The sequence below is a fragment of the Suncus etruscus genome, chromosome 3 (genome assembly GCF_024139225.1).
Source record: "Suncus etruscus isolate mSunEtr1 chromosome 3, mSunEtr1.pri.cur, whole genome shotgun sequence".
Taxonomy (NCBI): Eukaryota; Metazoa; Chordata; class Mammalia; order Eulipotyphla; family Soricidae; genus Suncus; species Suncus etruscus.
The window spans coordinates 61,809,402-61,834,840 of record NC_064850.1 but is presented as its reverse complement, the minus strand read 5'-3'; the positions used below and the strand labels follow the sequence as shown (position 1 = coordinate 61,834,840).

Genomic DNA, 25,439 nt, shown 5'->3' with positions numbered 1-25,439 from the left:
TTATATAATGCCTATTCTATGTGCCTACCACTGCTATATAAAATGAAAATCTAACTATGACATACTACTGCTTAAAAAAAGTCTTTAATGACTCAAACACACTTATCTGAGATTTGCTCCATATTTGCTAGCACTTATCCTTCTTCATCCACCCTCCACATTCCATGAGCCTTTTCTTTTTCGGTTTTTTATTGTGTTTTCTTTTTTTGTTTTTGGAGGTTTTGGGGGAGGGGGAATTTTGAGCCACACCTGGTGACATTCAGGGATTACTCCTGGCTTAGGGGATCATATGGAACCCCAAGAAATTGAATTGTGATCTGTCCTAAGTCAGCTGCGTGCGAAGCAAATGCCCTACCGCTATGCCACCGCTCCAGCCCCTCCATGAGCCATTTCTATGCAACTCCATGTGCCTCTGGCATAGGCTGTACCATCTTACTGAGAGAGCTATCCTTGCCAGTCTGGACAGCCCTGTTCAGGGGGTCCTTTAGAAAATCCACTTTATTTTATAGTATTTTATTTTGTGTCTTGGTATATTTCAATGAATCAGTTATCTGTACATGTGAGAGCTTAACCATTAACCACCTTAGCAACTACTACCTAAAGTAAGATAGTGTTATTCATTTCTTTTTCTCTTCAGTACATTTTAAGGATCAATATATAATTGCTGAACAAATAAAAATTAGAAGGTCTGACAAATGACTCGAACTAGTTTTTTTAAGTTTATGGGAGATCTACTTTTGAATGATTACAGGCAAGTATACTCCCTGTATCTCAATTCTTGCCCCTTTGGAAATGTACCTAATGAGCAACAGCATAGAATGGCTGAACAAGAACTAAAATTCTTTTTTTTTTGTTTGTTTTTTTTGTTTTTAGGCCACACCCGGTGGTGCTCAGGGGTTACTCCTGGCTGTCTGCTCAGAAATAGCTCCTGGCAGGCACTGGGGACCATATGGGACAATGGGATTCAAACCAACCACCTTTGGTCCTGGATCGGCTGCTTGCAGGGCAAATGCCGCTGTGCTATCTCTCTGGGCCCAAGATCTAAAATTCTTATCTCTGAGTAATAACATGAGGCAGCTTTTCACTGTAAGCAAACAAGTAGAAAAAATGAAGTATTATTACTCTCAAATGTAATATCCAAATGTAACATTTATATCTGTGCCTTTATTATTTCTTTGTTTGAGTTTTATCTAAAGATGCAAAGGGCAAAAATAAAAACCAAAACAACCCTATTCAGCCTTTTCAAAAAAGTTGTTCAAGAACCTTTCAATAGATTTTTCTCTTTGCTAAAGTAATATGGGCCGAGAATGCTATTGCCAACATGGCAAATTCCCCCTGATATTTCTCCATGTCTTAGTTCTTCACATAGTACCAACGAACACTGACAAAGCAAGTACTTCATTATTAGGCCAATTACTCAATTGTGAGACTAGAAAACTAGTGGCAAGAAAACTTTACCCTTCCACATCAAAAGACTGGCATACTTAAAGTACTAGGAGAAAGAGTATAGATCCATCTTTCTAAACCTGCTATAAAAAAAAAAAAAACAATCAAATGAGTTCACAGTACAAAACAGTTCAAAAAGCAAGAAAGTCTTCACAACAAAACTGATAAAGCACCATAGGATACAAGCTAGGGCTTGAAAGAAACCTGGATCTGTATGAATTACTTTGTGAAGCACATTTGTTTTCGTAGTCGGGATCTGCAACAAATAATCACTAACCAAAAAAGTCACTACCCGAAAAATTATTTTAAAAATAACTTCTTGTTTAAATAAAGGGAAAAAAACCTGACCTTTCTAAATCAATGATTTAGAAATCAATAAATGAGATCAGAAGAGGAAATAATAGTCTTGCATTTGAGTACCACTTCACACATTGGGCAAGTATTCATGCTTTGTTTTTCTAGTCATTTGTTTATAGTAGAAATCTCCCTGAACTTGTTATTCTGAGATACGGATTTTCCAGTCCATGAGGCTGGGAATGATTTTACATTTTTATCCTTATTCAAAATGCGTATTAAGAGTCCAGACTATTCATATGCTCTACATAATTACTTTATTAAAGACCCTTTTCAATGCATTGATTATCCCTGAACTTCTAATACCTTTTTAAGGGCCGTTTTCAAAGACTTCCTATCAATAACTTCTTTTGATGCTCATCAAACAAGTGCACAAAGAAAGTGTGGCCTAGACCTGGGTGCAAAGGCAAGAAAAGACTCCAACTCAGACTTCCACTGGCCTTATCTGCAATTTATTTCAGTACCCTCTCCTGTGCTCAAGGCATCCTCAGAATCTGAGTTTGTCATAATAATTATCTATTTAACAGATAAGTAGATTTAGTGAGTAGAACATAGTCAGTGTTTAAGAAAACAAATCTAGACTATATACTGCACTTTGTTTTTTTTTTATCTTAGGGGTTGATTTGTTTTTTTGGGGGGGGGGATGGGGAAGGAATCAAAATCAGAAGTGTTCAGGGCTTCCTGTGGACTCTATGCTCAAGGATCACTCATGAGACACTCAGTGAACCACATTCGCCAAGGGGAATGGAACCAGGATCAGGCCCCTCCATGCATCATCCTATTGCTCTGACTCCCAGGCACACTTGCCCCATTTAGTACTAGCATTTTTCTTGCTTCTACCTACCATTTCCCTTCAAATACAGAACTGGGAATACTAACTGTATCTTTGGATTTGTTGGGTTTTCCTTTTGCTGGATGTATTAATGCAAATTAATATTAAGGGAAAACTAAGAGAAAAGTGAAAAAGGCAAATGTGTGAAAGCCACTGACTTACAATTATGCCAAAATACCTCTTTTTTAAAACAAAGATTTTCCAATGTACCCCATCAAGAAAATAATGCTTATATTTTGCCTTTCAAATTTTACTATGAAGCAAAATTCAACTACTGTTACAGTTTATGTCAAGAGAAATGAGTTATTCCTTGACTGGATTATGCAAAGTTAACCCAGGCAGCTGCTACACAAACTTCTCAGCAAACTCTGCCAAATTATTTCAATCCTGACCTGCACCATCTTGCAGTCTCTCTTGTATGCTTTTGAGCACAGTCTATAAAACCAGACCAATCTGCGGACCTGCATCTTTTTCATACATACAAGCACATACTAAAAACAAATGTACCTTCACTGGTACACTTACCATCTGAAACTGATTTAAATAAATACGATCCAAGGAATAAATAAGGATTGCTATGTTATGTTTATAGCTAGACTAAAAAAAAATGTCATGCTGACAGAACTATATAAAATTTTATAAAAAAAACCTTTAAATATAAAGGACTCACCCCAAAAATGAAAATCAAACTTACAATGAGTCTCAACTTAGAGAGCCTCAAAGTGGGATTGACCATACTGGTATTAAATTGTCTCCAGGGACCTGTGAAACTGGGATAAAAATAATAATAATAAATGCTCTAAAGTTTTCTTAAGCTCAATAAAAAGGAGGGCATATATATAAAGAGCTTTAAAAGTCCAGACTTAGTAAAGACAGAAATTGCATAAATCAGGACATTACAAGAAAATATCTCTTAAGTATTTTATATATCTCAAGCTCTCAACAGATAGTATCGAATGTGAGATGTCTCTCCTTGTATTCATTTAGCTTTTCTTTACCTTCTAAGAAAATAGCCCCTTGAACTGAGCAAGGATGATCAGGCCCTGACACTCTTTCCCTAGACAAACTGGGGTGCTGCCACACATAATCCATCACCCACTCACAAGGATGCCACCAGAGCATGAGGTTAGACCTGGCCTCTCTGCTGAGCTCAGCTGACTGCTCAGTTCTAACATCTGTAGAGTCCACACACACCCTCAGCTTACCACATGGGTATTCTGTGCACCACACAAAGAAGCCTCTCTATAACCCTAACTTTTCTATGGCTTATTTGATGGCTCTAGATTAAATATAAGAGGAACTATTTCTAGACTCTTAGAGCACTGGAGCTCTGTATTCTCAGCAGAACCGGCTCCTATTTCTACTTTAGCATGACAACACAGTCTCCAAATGCGGCAAACACAGGAACCCTGTTGGCTTACAAATATTTATTTCACCTCTCTTCCCCAGCTAGCAGGTAGGAATTTTCACTATTTTGACAGTCACTTGATAAGTAGTTCCTGCATTTGGGAGGACATGGATCATCCGCACAGGCCAGCTACATATGCACTTAGGTTCTAGATCTGGGAAGATGCCTAAAGCCATTGTGGGAGGGGTTGCCCTTGCTCCTGCTCACAAGTACATCGCCACCATGGCACAGGGGTTGTGGAGGTAGAGAGACAGCATAGAGGCTAAACTGCATTCATTGCCAACCCTAATTAGATTCCTGGCATTGCAGGGACCCCTGACCATTCCCAGGCATGACCTTAGAAACCCAGGCACCACCAGGAGGTCCAGGCAGCCCCTGGCACCAAAGTGTGCAAGCAGTACTATGTCCTCAGGCTCTTTCACTTTGTCCACATGTGATGATGAGTCAAATGAAAATCTTCCCTGAACTCATATGAGTCATTCTTCAGAGGAAGAGAATAATTAAAACAATTACATTAATTCTTTCCTTCCTGTAGCCAGTCCTCCATTTCTTCACCAAGCCAATGTTGGGACATGGAAATGGAAGCAGCATATCACAAACACTGAGTGTGCCTTTGAAAGACAGAAAGGTATCTACCCTTTTACTGAACTCTGACCACAAATGTGCCAAACCACACAAAGACCCAAACTTACTTGGCTTTCAGACTCCTGTCAGAAAAAAGAAAATTGCTCAGTGCCCCCAAATCTACCTTCTTAAATCAAACAATGCACACAACACACACACATGCATCACACCCTCAACTGCAACAGTGGTTTCATTCTTCTAGGATGTTCCAGCACCCATACAGGAAGAGCCTGGGTACCATTTCACCCACTGTGGGAAACAATGACACAGACTCTAAGGAAGGGGAATCTTAAAGGCATGTCCTGCACAAATGAATATTCCAACTCTGGATCAATTCAGCCTGGTGCTGGCCCTGTGTTCAACTCCCATCAATATCTCACAAATCCAGTTCTCATACCTGGTTACCCAAGTCTATACCATACCAAGCCAAACTGGTTTCTGTCTCAACTCAACCCCTCTCCCCAGTCCCACCAAGTTCATGTCTGACACCTCCAGTTCGCATGCCACCTCTCACCACTCTGATGTCCTTCCAAACTGTCCACTCACAACTCAGATACCAAGCCCAGACTGAATCTGAGTGTGCCACTTGTTAACCAGTCTTTTCTATTTCACAGCAAACCCTGTCATGGCCTACCCATTAGGTCTGGCAGAGTGCACCTGGCATCCATCCTCAGCTTCCCTAAAACCAGCTGCTCCCTAGTTCTAGGCATTCTCTCTCTGTTACCCAAACTTTCAGCCCCCATGGAGCCAAAGGGAATGGAGATCCCCACATGGCCTGCAAGATCATTTCTGACAAGAACAGAGAAAGGCAAAACAGGGCAGAAAACTGGACACAGGACATGATTTCTGCCAGGAAACACAGACCAGTAGAGCTTCGGTGTAAGTTAATAAGTTAATATGTACTGAGGACCTAAACTTCACTAAAGTATCTGAGCAGTGTTTTCATAGACACAGATGATTTCAATACATGGAGACTGAATGGTGAAACAGAAAATAGGGTTGATTAAAAGCAGTGAGAAAAAATAATAAAGGCAAAGCAGAGAAGCCAGAAAAAGTACATTTATAAAAAAAAACATTTTTGGTAGTTTTCAGGTGTGAGTAAAATTTGAGAGAATAGATAGAAATAAATCAAGAAAGGTAAGTCAGGGTCAAGTTGGCAGCAGATGCTCCAATGGAGAGTCATTAAAAATAGGTGAGCGAGACAGCACTCTAACACAGTATTGAGTTATTCCTGGTCCCTTGGGCTCGGCAGTTGTTAAAAATTGAAATGTTTTTTAAAGCATAAAACTCAGTCTTTGTTTTGATATGGTACATAAAATCATCCAGACTCAGTAAACCTGAAATCTCTGAGACAAATGGAAAGAACTAACTTCCTACCTTCCTTCCCTTCTTTTTTCTAACCCTTCCTTCTTTCCTTTCCTTCCTTCCCTTCCTTCTCCTCTCCCTTTGATCCTTCACTTCCTTCCCTTCCTTCATGCCCTTTTTACTTCCTTTCCTTCTTATCTCCATCCTTCCTTCCTTCTCCTCCTTCCTGTTATATTCCCCTTCCCTCTTCTTCCTTTTCCTATTCTTCCTCCTCCTCTCACCTTCTCTCTCTCCACCCCCTCCCTCAGGGTCTCAACATGTGCAAGACAACTGCTCTGCTACTAAAAGAACCTTTTTATTACATTAGATACCTTCCTTCCTTCATGTCTGCTAACAGATAAACAGATAGAAAACTGAGATAATATCCAGAGTAAGCACATAATCCCACACTTGAGAGTGTAGTTTTAAAATTTTTTTTTTTTTTTTTTTTGGTTTTTGGGCCACACCCGGCAATGCTCAGGGGTTACTCCTGACTGTCTGCTCAGAAATGGCTCCTGGCAGGCACGGGGGACCATATGGGACACCGGGATTCGAACCAACCACCTTTGGTCCTGGATCGGCTGCTTGCAAGGCAAACGCCGCTGTGCTATCTCTCCGGGCCCAGTTTTAAAATTTTAATGCACAAAACCAATGGATGCATATGTAGCCCCTTATTCTTCAGTCAGGCAAACTACACAAACTGATGACAGGCAGTTTTAGAACCTTTAAAATAAGTGGACACTAAAGAAAACTACCTATTAGCCTCCTCCCATTTTTCTGCATCCATCACTTTACTTTTAGATAGCTTTATAAATAAGAGGGTTTTATTTTAGTTAAGAACTAATTGTTTTTATTATTTAATATAGTTTTCTTCATTCTATCTTTTTGTGCAAGTGACCACTCGCAGAGCAGATCATTAACTTTACCCTTTATTCCACCTGCAGGCCCTTGAAAATTCCACCGTTGTTGAAGATTTCCTTTATCGCTCTCCCAGTAGTCCTTTTCTTTGATGTCATCAGGTCTACTTACTAGGAGCTATGTCTCAACCACCTCTAAGCCTCTAGAGGTCTTTGACCTGGGAATTGATAGGACCTGATATGATAGTGGGGAGAGTAAGAGAGGAACAGACAGGAAAGGGAGCTGAAAAGAGAATTAGTCTCAATGAAACAATCACCTTTGGGGGCTGGCAGAAGATGGGCTTCCATCAAGGACAAAGTGAGGGGGGATTAAAAACTGATTTCACATCAAATGCCGTTCACCAAATCATCTTTGAAAAAGCCTCCAAATGTATGTGCAAATGCCCCAAAGTTATAAAAGGAGGGATATATTCCCTGACTCTTGGGAATGAGACGTCCAGAGGAAAGCAGCCTAGTGACAGGCATGAAAGTCAGCCAGGGATGGGCACACAGCCTGACAGTGCCCAGGACACCCTGCGTCTACCCTGTGTTCTCGAACCAAATCTCTCTGTTATTTGTTCCTAGGCCAGGTGACCTCTTGGTCTCAAACTGTGTTCTGTGGATATTAAAGTGGCTCCAACTAAGTGCCAGCCCCTTTTGGTTGGTGTTTAAAAAGACCTAAAACTGGACCTGAGATAACTGAGGGATTTGAGACCTAGATTAGCACACTGCCTCTTCTTATAGAACCAAAAATATTCCTGTGTGTGTGTGTGTGTGTGTGTGTGTGTGTGTGTGTATACTCGCTGTGGGTGGGTAGGTAGGTAGTGGGGAAATCTGAAGAGGGGGAAGGCAGGGAAAAGAAGATTAGGAATGATCATAAACAAAAAAAGGCCTGACCTTGAATGACCAACAAACTGCAAAATAAAGGGTTTAAAATAAAAATCCCTATTTGCTAGAGAACAGTTTTAAATAAGCAAGTAGGCTTTATTAAATAAAGATTATAACTGGTGAGTGAAGACCTGCAGTCATTGACACTGAAGCTAGGAGAAAGGCAAGGGCCTGCTGCGAGTTATCAATGGAAATGAGACAGTCATGGAAAATGGAAGCAGTTACTCATCGGGAGGCCTGGAACACGTTCCAGCAAGGCTACATGTATGCAAACAGCAGTACTCCATGCCGGCAGTCCAAGGAGCAAGAGATAGACATGCGGGCAGGGCACAGGAGAGATATAGAGACTAGTGGGGGGTCAGGAAACAGAAGGAAAAGGCTTTTGCCCTTCAGCAAAATGAAAACCCTCATGGGTAAGGGATGTGGTAAGTTTTCACACCCAGCCAAGTGAAACAGAAAATGTGCTAACAAAGCCCAATGCAAGCAGTAAGCAAACAGGGCACTGGCAGTTGGCAGGTAGAGAACTAAAATAAGTGGTCAGATGTCCTCTTCTCTCCCACATGCTTCAAGGGGAAGTTTCTCCTCTGCTATTTCTCTACTGTGAACACAGATGCTCCTGCATCTAACTTCATTGATTCAGAACATATCTAATTGGCTTCAATTGACTTATAACTGTGATCTTTTTTTTTTTTCCATTGATTTACAAGAGAATTCCAGTAACACCTAACTGAAGGCTTCCAGCATGGCACTGTGGCCTGAGTAATTTCTGATACCACAAGGCCTGAGGCCACTGAACAGCTCAAGAATTGACTAACACCCCCCCAGGATGGCCTCCAGGCTTCCTGAGTACCATTTGTCAGGACCATCCTCCCAATGCAACTGGTGGTTGTTTAAAGAAGTCAGTGAAAATATATGTTAAGTAAGAGTCTCTAACAAAGGCCTTAAGAAGCCTACAGTTTGAGAAATGATGTAATAGGACAAATACTTTGAAAATACAATTTATCTTGGTGAGAGCAAAAGAAAAAAAGGTAACTTAAGTGATATGATATCCCTTCAGTAACAATATTGCAAACCACAATCTATAAAAGTGGGGGTAGTAGTGGGAGGAATTGGGAGAGGGAGAGATTAAAAGAGAAAGAGGGAAGGTGGAAGGAGAGAGAAAAGAGAAAAAGAGAAAGAAGAAATATGTCTGCCACAGAGGCAGGGGGTAGGAGGGAAACTAAGAACACTGGTGGCAGAAAAAAATGCACTGATGAAGGGTGTTATATACTATATGAATAAAACTCAATCATGAACAACTTTGTAACTGAAAAAAATTTGATTATGACCAACCTTGTAAACCATGATGTTTAAATAAAGTAATTAAAAAATTAAGTAAAAAGATCACTCGTATTTCCAACTGCTATTAAAAACTTTGTAAAAAAAAAATGTTTTCAACATACAAACATTACAAAGAGTCATGACATAGCTCTTTAATGACTGATTTGCTTAATATTCCATCACTGCATTCGGACAACAGGATTTTCATAAAAACAGGGATTATGTACAACAAAGAACAAAAATCTTGACCAGAGGCTTGACTCTGAGGAAAAAGTAAGCAGATCCTACTGTGATTTTTGATGCACAGTGAGAGGAGAGTAGACAGTGCAGTTACCAAGCATGTCGAGCTCAAGAAGTTATATCGATCTTCAATTCACTAGGAAACAACATTGGAGGCTGGCTTTTATAAATCAGGCAGCTGCTAACATGATGAAAATATGAAATATTTGAAATAATAATAATGAAAATAAAATACTGCCCGGGCAACCCTGAGAACCATAAGCTTTCTGGCCCTTTCTATTCTATCTACTGCCTTTCACAGTAGGCTCCTTCCCAAGACTAGTCTGCATGACTGTAATTTCTTCTCTCAACCTATTTCAAAGGCACCAGGAACACACTATAATATACTTCATTTTAGCAGCAACCGAAATGCTTCCACTGATGATATGTAAGTACTCATATATCTAAAGATGTAAGTTAGCCAAGAGGGCCACGTACCACTCAATGAACAAGTCTTTACTGGAAATGTACCATGAACAGAGCAAAATTTCCCTAATTCAGGAGACATTAAAACACACACACACACACACACACACACACACACACACACACACACACACAAACACAGGCTGGAGGGATAGTACAGTGGCTAATATGCTTGCCTTATACAGGACCAATCTGGGTTTGATCCTGGCATTCCAATGGTCCTCTCAGCACTCTCGGCAGTAATTCCTGAAAGTGAAGCCAGGATTAACCTCTGAGCATTGCTGGGTATAGCCCAAAACAATAACACACACACACACACACACACACACACACACACACACACACACACACACCTATCAGGAATACTAGAAAGACAGTACACAAATATATGTTAGAATTTCATTTAAAAAAAAAACAATAAGCAAATTTTATTGTGGATTTTAGTTCATACTCATGTTAAATCAAAAAGCCAATTTTTAAATTTTCTTCCAGCTGTGAAAGCAATAGAGTTCATAAATTATGTACCTAAACTTTCCTAGAAAAGGGTGTCTACAGTATGAGAATGGAAAAAGGAACACAGCTATTTGGGTATCAGAAATCTAAATCTCATTGGCATGGTCTGAAAAGTATAGATTTTTCCCTGTTCAATTTTAAGTCTAAGAACTATTAAAGATGAAGGTCAAGTAATTTCCAAGCCAAAATGAATACTGGCCTAATGGGAAGGCCAGCTTGAGAAAGAAGCATAGCTGTATGTGTAAGTCAGGTTCAGTGCACCTTCTTCCATGAGTGTTCATGGGAGTGTGGCCCAGTGGACACTTTGATTTCTGTCCACAGAACCTTTCATGAATAAATCTCAGCAGTTTAAGGGACCGAGTTTCATGTAATTTCTTTAAATGGTCCTAGGAAACCAATACAGTGTTAAAAACCAGAATTCAGAACACCCTAATACTGGATCAGCACAGCCCAAGCCTGGCCATAGTATCAGTTTCCTGGACTCAGACTATGTCCACATCAGGGTAGCAAAAGACAATCCCCAGCAGGTGTTTCATCTGATCCTGAAAGGAGAATGAGATTCCCTCAGGGCTGAGTATTAGGTCACTTTGCTGAAAACTCAAACTCCCTCCCAAACACCCAATACTACTAAAAGATGGGTTTAATTCCTTCCTGCTTGCGAAAAGCTGATTGCAACTCCCTAATAAAAGATGATACTTGTAGGTGATATTTTGCATAAACATAAAATCGCAAGGTGTCCTTGAAAACAGTAGGGCACTATCAATAACAATAAATAATAGGGTATATATTTTAACCCAATTTAAGATGTTGATAATAAGAATAAAAATTGCTTATTTTTTCATTAAATGCTTCACCTACTATCATAGTATTCTAAATGTGTTTTAATACCAAACACTATAAAGAAAAGAAGGTAAGTAAATTTGTAATTTGCTGAAAGAGAACTGATCCATCAATCAGCATTTTTCTTATATATCATCAACCAATTTACCTGTAATAGTTAAGTAACAAACCATGCCTAGAAAATAAAAGTATGGAATAAGGACATTCTATTTGCTTTAAATAAAGTATTTTTTGTCTAGTTCTGTGTCTTTATGACAATTTGCCATGATTTAAATATTGGGTTTGGTAGCTAATATAAAAGGCAGCAAATATTTGTAATTGCTTACATTTAAAAATATAATAATCTTTCATAAAGATAATATTCGGGAATACATTAATATTCCCAAATAAGCTGGCAATTAAATTAGAGAGCTTAAGATTAGCGGCATGGGAAAATTATATTTAATATTATATAGGAAAGGAGTTCAAATAAAATAAAATTATATAAAGGCTGGAGGATAACAGAGGGATAAGGGATTTTCCTCGCACATAGCCAAGCCCAGTTAATCCCCAGCTGCACCATGAGTGATCTGAGCACAGAGCCAGAAGTCCTGAGCATAGCCAAATATGCCCCCAAAGCAAACAAAAAATACCAAATTATATAATTTGCCAAGTAAATAAGAACTATGACAGAACTATTTTAATGATAAAGAAAGGGGGAAGTATGGGGAAGGCTAAAGCATATGCTCGGCTTTGCCTGCCAAACCCGTTTTCTATATTCAATATGCTTCCGGCACCACTGGGCATAGCCAGGTACCACTGAGCAAGAAACCAGAGCTGGCCACACCCCTGAGCATCACCTTCGGGTACAGTCACCCAAAAAGGAAAGAGAACTGTAAGCAAAAAACAGAAAATGTCCAATCTCACAATCGCTGAATCTATACAAGAGGATTATACTACACACCCCGTTTTTTAGTGCCCAAAATATAACCCCACAACCTAATGAGGGCTTTTCCACCTTAGGAACTAAGGATAATTACCTCTCATCCTTCAAAAACTACAGAGAGATAATAAAAATACTGGGGGGGGGGATAAATAAAATAAAAATAAAAATACAGAGTCAGATGTGAAAACCACTGAATTATAAAGATGAAAATCACAAGGCAAAAGTACCTAAGCCACATTCATGCAGAGAATACAAACATGGTAATAGAATTGGGCAAAAACTTTTGCTCTTGAGTGGGCAGCAGGGCTGGCAACAGAAGAAGCTGAAATATCTAGGAGGAACCCCTCCCCAAAAAAGAAGCAGATGAAATGAAAGCAATGCCTTCCCAAGTCTACCACCACCATTTGTTTACAGGGCTTTGTTTACATTTTTCATGTACTTGCTTGAGTAAACAATGGGCAAAAAAACCAAGTAACACAAAGTCAGAAGAAAGTGGAAGGCAAGCCTGGGGCTTGGGACCTATCTTTTGCACATCACATATTATTTGTGTATATAAGAACGAAAGGTTGGCTCTAGCAACTGGACTGAAAGCTGTGAATGCCCCCACGCTCCACCTGACCACCTGGGGGTGTCAATATTCTGACACACCCAGAACCCACTCCTGGCCAGGGCTGGGAAATTCCACTGTGTCATTTCAAGCTGTTCCATTTTCCATTCCATTCTCTCCTCCTCAGGAGCTGCACCCAGGTCAGCCCACAGAGGATCCTTCTGAAACAAAGCAAGGACGCATGTATTTATTTCTTCCAACATCTCAAGCACAATACAGGCCCAACCCTCCTCCACAAAAAAATATAAGCTTTTTCAGGGATATTTTAATAGAAAACAATTTTTAGTGGGGGGAAATTAAGTTTGTTGAAAATTACTAAGTAGATTTATTTTTCTTTAAAAAAAAAAAACAAAAAAACAAAAACACCCTCTTGTAATTCCCTCTAAAGGCTAGTTTAAAATGGAAATGAAAGAAACACTTCAAAATACATGATATTAAGACTCTGTAACAAAGAGAAATGTTTGATACCAGATTCCACTATGCTTTAGTAGAGGGAAGAGCGGGACACAGTCTCATCCTGTTCACAAGACAGGGTGGGGATCTGCCAGATGCAAATAATGGGGGAAATTCTTTTAAATGGTGCAAAACCAAAAAGTGTCACCTGCTTATAAAGTCTACAAAACAAACACAAAATTGCGGTGTTCATAAAAAGCTTTTATTCTCAGACAGTGGGGGTGGGGGGGGGGGGGAACAAGAGACTGTCAGAATGGTCTAGCTACCCCAAAATTCTACTTAAAGAAACACTGGCATGAAAAACCCAAGTCAGTCCCAACAGCAATGGCCTAGAATTATAATTAGACCTTTAGTTTTATCTTTTCCTAGCAAAGAGTCAGACTCCAGCCTGCATATATAAAGAAAAGTTAAAGCCTTATTGGAATAGAACCACAACCACCTGTTCAATTAGTGATCACATCCACAATGGAAGCAGCTATAGCAGAGACCATATGGCTCACAAAAAGTAATCAGGTACTATCTGGCCTCTAAGAGAAAAAGTTTGTAAATGCGCATTCTATACTAAAGCAACTTGGAGTTAAAAAAGTACCTTTAACTACTCAATATCTACAGAAAACCACAGATGAGATTTGCAGAAAGTTTCGCTTCCTATTAAGTAAATGAAAATGTACATTACTAAAAAATTTTTAGACTAATAAATTTGATTCACTTGTACTCTTTTGACTAACACTTTGGGTAGTTCAAAGATCAGAAATAGTTCTCTGTATAAACACGTTACTCGATTTGACAAAGATTAAAAAGGTTTATTGCTCAAAAAAATTAAGGAATGTTTTCTGACCATCTGCCTTTCTCATTTACACTATGCATTCACACCCACACACTTATATACACACACCACAATTAACTAGTTTCTAAGTATTTTGAACAGATACATGTAGGAATAATTGAAATATTAGTCACCATGAAAGGAATTAGAAGTTCAGAAGTTTAACAACTCTTAGGAGTGCTTGATTCCATTTAGTTTTATGTATAAAATTGAAAATTCTCAATTATCTTCTGTGAATAAACATATTGAGTTAGTTATATAATCAAATGTTATTCACCCATATTCCATTAAAAAAGTGGAGAAGTTAAATCGTTCAAAAACTTCTGCTATCTTGTTATATAGTTCCAGAAATGCTAATAAAGTAACTCAGAGCAAACACTGCTCATGCACACCATTGGCAGGGTATCCTTTAAGTATCATAGGCCAACGAATAAAATAGTTTCACATATAATGCACTAAAATGCCTATCCACAAACTCCTGCGCAAATATTTTAAGGGAGAAATATTTTAATTTGAATGAAACCAGGAATGTGGACAGAGCTGCTTTGTACAGCTGCATCTAGACTGCACATTTTTAAAATACCAAAGTCTATTTAAAAAGCGGGGACGAGGGAAACCAAACCTGAGAGGGATTTGGGGACTTATTATCTTATGAAGCCATTTCTATTCCAAAACCGCATTCAAGAATCAGTTTTCTCCAGATGTCCAAATGGTGACTCCATCAGTCATATATGTACATTTCAAATGCTTCAGACACTTCCTAAGTAGAAAAGTGTTTTTTGGTTCTGGAAACAGTGTTAACAGTAACTAATGACATCTCAGACCTGCATATTTAAATAAGGGGGAAAAAATACTACATTTCGGTAAATGCACAACAGATGAGGGAACTCAGTCTTTTTAAGTGTTTGCAACCCATCAAAGCCCAAACTGCATGTAACGCACCCACCACCAGGGTCTTCGAGAAAGTTATTTCCACACCCTGTGGCTGTACTTTGCGTCACTGTAATATGCTGGTTTGCATTTTTCGGGTCTGCTCCCAGCACAGCCTCCCATCCCGGTCTGCCTTCATACCAGAGGTGCTTTCCTCATTCTTGGACTCGGTATTTGAGAGGCTGGAAAAGAGCTCAAGTCACACACACACACACACACACACACACACACACACACACACATTCAAGTCACACACACGTCATAGCTTGGACTCAGTGGTATTTGAGAGGCTGGAAAAGAGCTCGTCACACACACACACACACACACACACACACACACATACACACATTCAAGTCACATATACAGACACACACAGAGCCTGGCCAGGAAAAATGTGAAAGTGGAAACAGATATGGAAGGTGCTATGGGCAAGATCGACAAAAATTAACCTGAGTTATAACAAGAACCCCCTGCGACAGTCCTTTGGTTTAAACATCTAGATTCTGACTTCTCTTGGCAAGTAAGTTACTTGCAAGATCATTTCAGAGTAGAACCCGGTCAAGGTCTCCTGGTTCATTCTTTTCTTAGCCACTAGAAATTGTTCAGCCCAAGTAGCCAAGCTAAAGTGAGGCCAGGGTGTGAAGCATGGTGTTTGGGGGGCGCTCAGAAGCTCCCACCCTTCCATCTGTGCGTGGTGATTTCCCAGGCTCAGGCAGGGCGCAGCCCGCATAAGAGAGAAACTTTTCCCACCTCGGTTCCCAGAGCCTGGGTAGGAAGTACCCGCCCTCCCGAGCCGGGGGCCGCGTATCCTCGCCTCCCATTGGCTGAGGTGCCCGTCAATTCCCGCGAAGGGGGCGGGAGCAGAATCTCCGGCTGGAAACTCGCGAAGCCATCCCGGCTCCCACCCACCCACCCCGGGAAAGGAACCAGCCTCCCCCAGGCGCCCTCGCCTTTCTATTTCGCCCGCCCTCCGCTCCCCGCGCCTGCCTAGGCGACGTTTCCCTTTTTGGACTCCAAACCAGAGACCCAAGTTTTTGCACAGCTCCCTATCTCTTTCCCCGCCCCAGCAATCTCCCAATCCTACAGGATGCTGAGAGTTCACAAGGGAAGCACACTCAAGAGGATTGGTTTTTCTCTCTCTCTCTCTCTCTCTCTCTCTCTCTCTCTCCCCAAGGGCTGCAGAGGGCTCCTTTCCCCAGGCCAAGAATCTACTGCTGAAGTCCGATCCGTTAACTATTTCTAGTGCAGTGGCCTTCCCCGGGCAACCCTCGGCTTGCACTCTCTGCAAGCGCTGCCACGAAGCATGACAAAAGTTAGCTCGTCTCTCTTGCATTACTGAGCCACCGTGTTCGGCGTCGGATCGGTTAGTTCTGAAAGTTCCATAAGCGTTGGGATGGAATTGCTACGCCATTCCTCGACCACACCCGCTGCAAAGGAAGGTTCCGCAGCACAGATTGAGCACGCTAGCGCGCGCATACATTCACACACACACACACACACACACACACACACACACACCATTTGCAGGAAAATGTGCAAATTCTGTGGAGAAAAGAATTAAAAACGGCGGTTCTAATTAAGACCAGTACACGATGTTCTTAATATGTGTGTGTGTGTATATATATATATATATATATATATATATATATATATATACACATATACATATATATGGGCATCATTCTGATGTTTTCTATTGCTCACGAATTTCTAGAAGTCTTAAAGCCCAAGGAGAAAAAAATGTACTTCTGTGTTTCTGTCTTTACCACCAGACTCCATCCCTTGATGGAAATATTAAATTGCTTTAAAAATAATTCTGAGTATGGACCCCCAAACAAAGATCACAGCTGGAGAACACAAGTCATCAGTCTGGGAGTTTACAAATCACCTCCCCAGGGCCTGCATGCAGAGTGCAGACAAGAGGCCTACAAGGTTCGACCTCACTGCGGCATCCTAGACATAGCTCACTTCCTGGCAGAGTACGTGATTTGATTCCTTTTCTCCTTTTTTTTTTCTTCCAGTTCTTTTAGGTTCCCTTTCTCCTTATCAGCCAGTAGCCCTCTCGTTCTCTCTTCTCTCTTTTCCACTGCCACAATCAACTCTGTGACAGCCCCTCTGCCCCTCTCCCGACAGTTTCTGATACAGACTGAGCCCCCTCTAACTTTCACTCTCCAGTACGTCGGCACCTCTCCAGGTTCCCCCCTGGAGCCTCCTTAAATTCTTCCCCCATTCCGCTCGACTCCTACCAGCGCCCAATTACGGTACCTATCTAGCTCCCTAGTGTGAACCTCACTCTTCCAAGAAGTCCGGCGGCCGCTGTGGCCGCCGAATCCTGACAGCCAGAGATCCAGCCAATGAGCGCGCGATAAATAAGCGGCTCGACCAATGAGCAAGCGGCCTGCCGGCGGGAGGCGGGACTTCGCCAAGTTCCTCGGGTCCTGAAACCAAAGCCCAGACCTGTTGCCGCGGCGCCGCTCGCTGCCAGGCCGCGGGAGTTTCTTAGTTACCGCGGCGCCCACGGTGGCCTTAGGGGCCGGGGACCAGCCTTCACTTCAGCCTGGGGGTGTCTCCGGCTCCCGAGCACAAACCTGACAAGCGGGGTGGAAATCCCTGAGGCCGTCCCGGGAGGGCCTCGCAGTTCCCGCCCGGTCCCCAAAGCAAGACTCCCTCACTCCCCTCACTTACAGGGCAGCTGGGAGTCTTCCACGTCGTCGCTCGCGCTAGGCGCTCAGGCGGGCTCGGCCAGGCGGCGCCGCGGACGGGCCGGGCCGGCTGGGCCCGGGGCTGAGGCTGCGAGGCCCCCCGGGGCCGATCGCCACCCACCTGCCTCCCTCCCGCCGCGCCGCCCCCCGCGGACGCTGCAGCCGCAGCCGGCGCGGGCAGCCTCGGTGCGCTGCGCTGGGCTGCGCTGCTGGGCCCGGGCGCTCCCGACTGCGAGCCTAGCGGCGGCCCATCCTCCGGCCGCTGTCAGGACGGTAAACATCCCGGCAGCCCCGCGGAGAGGGCGGAGCGGCCGCCGGCCCCTCCCCGCCCCGGCAGCCCCGACCTGGGGCCCGGCGCTGTCCCGTCCTTCCTGGCCCGGAGGCCTCCGCCGCCCGCCGCCTTCGGGCCCCCACTGGCCCGGACCCCTGAGGGGGGCTCCTCCATCTGCTTGCTCTTCGTGGACCGGGCTTCTCTGATCCTGCTGTTTTCCCTCCCTGGGCTTCCACAGTCTATAAAGGCCCGGGCATCACTGCAAAGTGAAGCCCCTGACTCCTTCCTTCCTTAGGGCAGTTGGGGGACCAATATGAGTTGGATTGTGGAAGAAAGGGGCTTGCCTGGAAAGAGGGGTGCACTCTTGGAGATGCTCAGGGCTGACTCCTAGCCCTGTGCTCAGGAATAATTCGGGGCGGGATTCAAGGGAGCAATTGCATTTAAGGCAAACCTGGCCCTGAGAGAGGGATGGGGTAGAGATGAGGGAGAGGAAGGATGGAAATGGGGGGGGGGGGTATAGAAGGAGAGAGAGAGAGAGAGAGAGAGAGAGAGAGAGAGAGAGAGAGAGAGAGAGAGAGAGAGAGAGAGAGAGAGTAGCAGGTAGGTGGAAGAGAGAGTAAGAGATCCCAGAACCTCGGGAACTGCATAAAGCATGTTTTCAGTCCACTGGGAGGTTTCACGCCAATAACCCACTTTTATTCCTGACACATCCCCAGGACACTGTAGGAAGCAGTATAGCATCAGCCCGCACTTTTGATTGTTCTAATCTGAGCCCCCCACTTTTTTTCTAAATGTTCTTCCTTGCTGTACTGATGGTCACCAGGACCACATTTGGGGTGAGGTAGGATGCACTGAGGGCGTCCTAGTGGGGAATTGGCATCCCTTCAGGAATCTGCTTGTAAAATGGTATATGCCCCACCTCTTTAAACTATCTCCCTGCCCATGACACCTTGATTCTAATCTCAGCCCAGTGAATGATTGACTCTAGCCCTAGTGGCAAGTTATTTCACCTTCTTTCGTCTCAGTACATTTGTTAAAAGAGAGAGAGAGAGAGAGAGAGAGAGAGAGAGAGAGAGAGAGAGAGAGAGAGAGAGAGAGAGAGAGAGAGAGAGAGAAGAGCTATTACACCTATCTCTAGGAGTATGACTAGAATTTAATGAGATAAAGCAAAAGTGCTTAAGCCCCAGAGCTTGGCCTATCTGAAATGTTCATAAAATAGTTTTACCTGTTCTCCTCATTCTTTTACTAGCTTGACTTCACAGCCCAAAGAAACAAAACTGGAAGTAGATTACGGCTATAAATATTTAAAGGGTTAAGGCTGTGGATAACTTAACACTTCGGAAGTTTGTATTTAGAAAGAAAATAGATCATGATGTCAAGAGATGTTAGTCCCAGTAGCTCGGGATATATTAAGTATGCTGAGTAATGAGCGTGCAGCTCACCAGGAAACAAAGCCCCTGATTTCAGGAAGCTTCCTTTTGAAAAACAGCTTATTTTATACATAATTATTTTTAAAAATAGTAACCTATAATAACTAATGGCAGAAAAGCTATACTGCAAGTCAATGAATGCATCCCATGTTAGCTGACAGTCTGGAAAAAAGGAGCCCAATATGTTTATCTAGAAAGACCCCTCTGACTTTTGAGCAGAGCCAAAGGAAGGGAGAAAATGAATTTTATACGTAAGGAAGTGTACAGGCAAAGACCCTGTACAGAAATGGGCTTGATGTGTATGAGGAAAAATCAAGAGAGAAAGCAAGCTACTAAAATCTAGTCAACAGAGGAAGAACATGGCTAAGAGATCAGGAAGGCAGGGATGGGGAGTATCGATATAGGTAGAGAACAATTTTAGAACCTTGAAACTTTTAGAAGTTTAGTTAGCTATCCATTTATTTATTTATTTTGGACTACATTCCTCATGCAAAAAATATGTCCCAGCCCCTTGAGCCATCTCCCAGGCAATAGTTTATTTATTTATTTTTGGATTTAGGGTCACACCCAGCAGCACTTAGAGATTACTCCTGGCTCTGTGCTCAGAAATCACTTCTGGCAGGCTCGGGGGAAGGGGGCATCTGGGATATTGGGATTCTAACTGCTGTTGGTCCTGGGTCAGCCGCTTGCAAGGTAAACTCCCTACCGCTGTGCTATCTCTCTGGCCCCTGAGTTTATTTTTTCAATGATTTGAAGTGTAGAGGAATGAATATGTGAACTGGAGTTAGAAAAGAATATCTGTGCTGTGGAGAGCAGATCGCAGGCCAGGATGTTCAGATGAAAGGTACTGATGACATACCATGTGCAAGTTCTAACAGTGGAGGTCGTAAGAATGATCAGATTAGATATTTTCTAAAGTACAGGCAGTAAGATTCTCCCATGAGTTGGAGGTGGTATCAGTAAGCAAGGAGGCAAGAGTATGTCAATGGAGTTGACATTTTAACCTGAATTTGTGTCGGGCTTGCCAAGCCAGACTTATACTATCCACGTCATTTGACTCACATGCAGATGTGTATTTAAGGAAAAATACCAGATATGGCGAAGGGTTGGTACAGGAATTAAGGTATTAGGGTGAGAGCATTAGCGCAGTAGATAGGATATTTTCCTTACACGTGGCCAACCCAGGTTCAATCCCTTCCATCCCATTTGGTACCCCAAGCCTGCGTAGAGCCAGGAGTAATCCTGAGTGCAGCCATGTGTGGCTCAAAAAGAAAAAAATGGAAGAGAAATTATAATTTGGCAGTTGCTTTACATGCTAACCCAGATTCAGTCTCTGATACTAAATATTGTCTCCTGAGCACCACTAAAGATATTTTCTAATATATATATATTTATATCATTTATAGTACTCTTAGGAAATACTGTTATAATTATTAGTAAATTGAAAGCTCGCAAAGTATTTTATAATACTGTATTTTATAATATATGTATATGTTCATATATTCATTTATAATATATATTCATTTATAATAGTCACATATAATATTCAATATAATATTCTATAAAATTTAGATTAATCTACAGACTAGATCTTGTATTAGTATAAGGAAAGTTTTGTATCTTATGAGCTTTGACTTAAATGAACTCATGAAACTCTAGTGATACCAAAGTCATTATGAACTCACCTTTCCTGGTACTCTATAAATGGTGTCTAAAGTAGTGAAATTATCTGCGTATTTCTTCACTTAATGAATGGCAGACTGGGGCCCAAGTGATATACAGTAGTAGGGCATTTTCTTTGTATACTGCCAACCAGGTTTAGATCCCAAGCATCCTATATGGTCCCCTGAATACTACCAGGAGTAAATCCTGAATGCAGAGCCAGGAGTAATCCCTGAGCATCACCCAGTGTGGTACAAATTATGGGGCTGGGGGAGCAGGCTAGAGTTAAATAGTACAGTGTTTCTTGAAGACACTTTTAGTCTCAAAGTCATGGAGTGTTTTACCCATGTTTTCTTCTATATACCTTATAGTTTCAGAACTGATAACAAGATTTCAATCCATTTTGATTTTACCTTTGTGCATGGTGTTAGAGGTCTAAGATCACTTTTTTTGCATGTGATTGATCATTATCCCAACACCACTTGTTAAAAAAGCTTTCCTTTCTCCATTTTGTATTTTTTCTTTTATCAAAGATTAATTGATTGTATGTTTGGGATTCATTTTTCTAATACTCAAGTCTGTTCCATTGATCTGAGGGTCTGTCTTTATTCCAATACCATGCTGTTTTGATGACTATTGCTTTGTAATACAATTAAAAGTTGGGAAAAGTGATGTCTCCCATCTTTTTTTTCCTAAGGATTGTTTTATCAATTTTTGGGCATTTGTTCTTCCAAAGGAATTTCAGGAGTGTTTGATCCACTTCTTTGAAGGATGCCATGGATATCCTTAATGGGATTGCATTGAGCATGTACAATTAATGCTTTGGGGAGTATTTCCATTCTAATAATGTTGATCTTTCCGATTCATGAGCAGCCATCTTGAAGGAGGAAACACCACTATCTAAACAAGTGGAAGCAGAGATAAGCAAATAAGACTAAATTAAATTGAGAAGCTTCTACACCTCAAAGGAAACAGTGACTAGAATACAAAGGCCACCCACGGAATGGAAGTAACTATTCACTCAAAAGCCATCTTGATAAAGGGATAATATCCAAGAAAAACAAGATACTGAAAGAACTTAACAAGAAAAAAAATCTAACCCCATCAAAAAATGGGGGAAGAAATGAACAAACATTATTCAAAGAAGAAATGTAGGTGGCCAAAAGGCACTAGAAAAAATATTCCACATTACTAATCATCAGGGAGATGCAAATCAAAACAACAATGTGTACCATCTTACTCCACAGAGACTAGCACACATGACAAAGAACAAAAACAATCAGTGTTGGCAGGAATGTGGAGAGAAAGGAACTCTCATTCACTGCTGGTAGGAATGCCATCTAGCCAACCTTTCTACAAAACAATATAGATATGCCTCAAAAAACCTGAAATTGAGTTTTCATATGATTCAGCTCTACCAGTTCTAGGGATATACCCGAAGAACATAAAAACACAATACAAAAAAAATGTCCTCTGCACTCCTGTGTTTATCTCAGCCCTATTATAATAGCCAGAATCAGGTAACAATCCAAGTACTCAACAAAAGATGAGTAGCTAAAGAAACTGTGGTACATTTACACAAAGAAATACTATGCAGCTATTAGGAAAAATGAAGTCATAAAATTTGCCTGGGAGAGTGATAGACAGACCAGTCTCACTCATCTGCAGGATATAAGAAAAATAAAAGACAGTATGGCAATAATATTCAAAGGCAATAGAGCTAAAAACCAGAGGACCAGCTCATAATATGAAGCTTGCCACAAAGAGCAATGAGTGCAACTAGAGCACTAAACACAATGACAATTACCATAGCAATGTTAGTGAGGGAGAAAGGCAGAATGTCTGTCTGAGAGAGGTGGAGGAGGTGGGAGGTGGAGGAGGAAAATGGTGGGACATTGGTGGTGGGAAGATTGCACTGGTGAAGGATGGTATACATTCTGTGACTGATACCCCAGTATATAATTTTTTTGCAAACACAATGATTAAATAAAATATTTTTAATTTTACAGTGTTTCAAAGTTCAAGAAGCTGTTCAGATCCAAATCCTCTGTACTTTGCACTTTTTCCATGGCACTTTTGCTTTAGGTGGTAAATAAAAAAAGGTTTCAGGGCTCTAAGGATCATTAAAATTATGTAAAATTTTGACCATTTTTTTTTACCAATATTCCAATCATTTGCTGCAAAAAAATATGTATTTAACAACACAAAAGGTATTAATTACAACCCTTTACTTGAGCTACTTAGTGTTTACACCTAATCCCCAGGCACTACATATGATCAGATTCCTGGATAGCCAGCTAAACTCTCAAGCCCAATTTGCCGTGAATGGCATTTTTATACTTATAAAACCTTAATAAACACTGATTCTTCATGCATTATTATTGTAGCATTTCACTAGCTTCCTACAATTTTCAAAAATGACAGGCTTGACTATCAAAACTACCAAGACCAACAGTTGCATACTTGCTTTAACATCAATGATGTAAACACAGCTTTTCTCTAAGGAAGAAATTTTGAAAGAATTTAAGAAAGAAGAAAGAAAGAAAGAAAGAAAGAAAGAAAGAAAGAAAGAAAGAAAGAAGAAGAAGGAAAGAAAGAATAAAGAAAGAAAGAAAGAAAGAAAGAAAGAAAAGAAAGAAAGAAAGAAGAAGGAAGGAAGGAAGGAAGGAAGGAAGGAAGGAAGGAAGGAAGGGAGGAGAGAGGAGAGGAGAGAGAGAGAGAAAGAAAGAAAGAAAGAAAAAAGAAAGAAAGAAAAAAAGAAAGAAAGAAAGAAAAGAAAGAAAGAAAGAAAGAAAGAAAAAGAAAGAAAGAAAGAAAGAAAGAAAGAAAAAGAAAAGAAAAAAGAGAGAGAGAAAAGAAAGAGAAAAGAAAGAAAGAGAGAAAGAAAGAGAGAAGAAAGAAAGAAAAGAAAGAAGAAAGAAGAAGAAAGAAAAGAAGAAAGAAAGAAAGAAAGAAAAAGAAAGAAAGAAAGAAAGAAAGAGAAAGAAAGAAGAGAGAAAGAAAGAAAGAAAGAAAGAAAGAAAGAAAGAAAGAAAGAAAGAAAAAGAAAGAAAGAGAGAGAGAGAGAAGAAAGAAAGAAAGAAAGAAAGAAAAAAAAAGAAAGAGAGAGAAAGAAAGAAGAAAGAAAGAAAAAAAGAAAGAGAGAGAGAGAAAGAAAGAAAGAAAGAAAGAAAGAAGAAAGAAAGAAAGAAAGAAAGAAAGAAAAGAAAGAAAGAAAGAAAGAAAGAAAAAGAAAAAGAGAGAGAGAGAAGAAAGAAAGAAAGAAAGAAAGAGAGAGAGAAGAAAGGAAAGAAGAAAGAAAGAAAGAAAGAAGAAACGAAAGAAAGAAAGAATGAAGAAAGAAAGAGAAGAAAGAAGAAAAAAGAAAGAAAGAAAGAAAGAAAGAAAGAAAGAAGAAGGAATGAAGAAAGGAAGCAAGAAATAAAGAAAGTAAGAAAAAGAAAGAAAGAAAGAAAGAAGAAAGAAAGAAAGAAAGAAAGTAGAAAGAAACAGACAAAGAAAGAAAGAAGGAAAGAAAGAATGAAAGAAAGAAAGAAGAAAGAAGAAAGAAATTTTCCTGATGAAGGGTGATAAAGAAAGGGTGAAAAGTAATTCTCACTTGGAATTGATTCTAGCCGCAGGGGCAGACCAGAAAGGTCTAGTCTTCTTGACTCAAGCATAGTGCTAGCAACAGGTGTACTTTAAAAGCTCCTAGTGATGTTGGCAGCCACCAAATTTGGCAGCTAACTGGTGATGAGACTTAGTCAAGCTGTTGAAATGTCTGGCCTATGCCGGGCCAAGAGGCGGAAGTCAATGTGCAGACTACAGACAACTCCAGGCAGATCACTTTTCTCTGGCCCTGGATGTGGTCACCATACAGTGTCAGAAAATAAATCTTAATCTTACTTTGAAAACACTCCTGAAAAAATATTAGAAAGCTTATTTTCTAATTTAATAACCCCTGACATTTAATGAATACTGAATCATACAGATTTAGAACTGCCCTTTCCAACAATCAGCCCCTAATTTTACCTCCCATCCAATCCCTAGAATTCATAACAGACAACTCTGAAATGTCTCAATTATCTAGTTAATGGTATTTTGAGCATACGGTTCAGAGTTAAAAATAGTGGCATACTGACGATGGCTTTTTCTTGGCTATTTTTATAGTATAGTTATTCAAAACTGAAGGGACAATTTAACTATACATATTGTCAACATAGGAAAGTGAAATGTTTTATATTGTTTCCCAAACAGAAAAAAATACAGTATCACATAGTTGTGTTTATATATATATGTATATATACTTATCATGATTATAGTTTCACAAGCATACATATATATATATGTGTGTGTGTGTGTGTGTCTGTATATGTACATATATATCATGATTACCTTGGCTCACAGAATTCAAATTGATTTATTCTTTTTGCTTAGTAAAGTCAAAGGGCCAATATGCAGTGTGATAATTCAAACCAATGAAG

General features: G+C 40.7%; 1 protein-coding gene across 2 annotated transcripts in view; it reads right to left on the bottom strand.

Moving 5' to 3' along the window:
• Positions 1–17,840, bottom strand: part of NEK7 (NIMA related kinase 7) — a 129,671-nt gene extending 111,831 nt beyond the window's left edge. For both annotated transcript variants that reach the window (XM_049769737.1, XM_049769738.1), the window contains exon 1: positions 17,597–17,840. The gene's annotated coding sequence lies outside the window, so the exon portion shown is untranslated. The remainder of the gene's footprint in view (positions 1–17,596) is intronic.
• Positions 17,841–25,439: the final 7,599 nt, after the last annotated feature.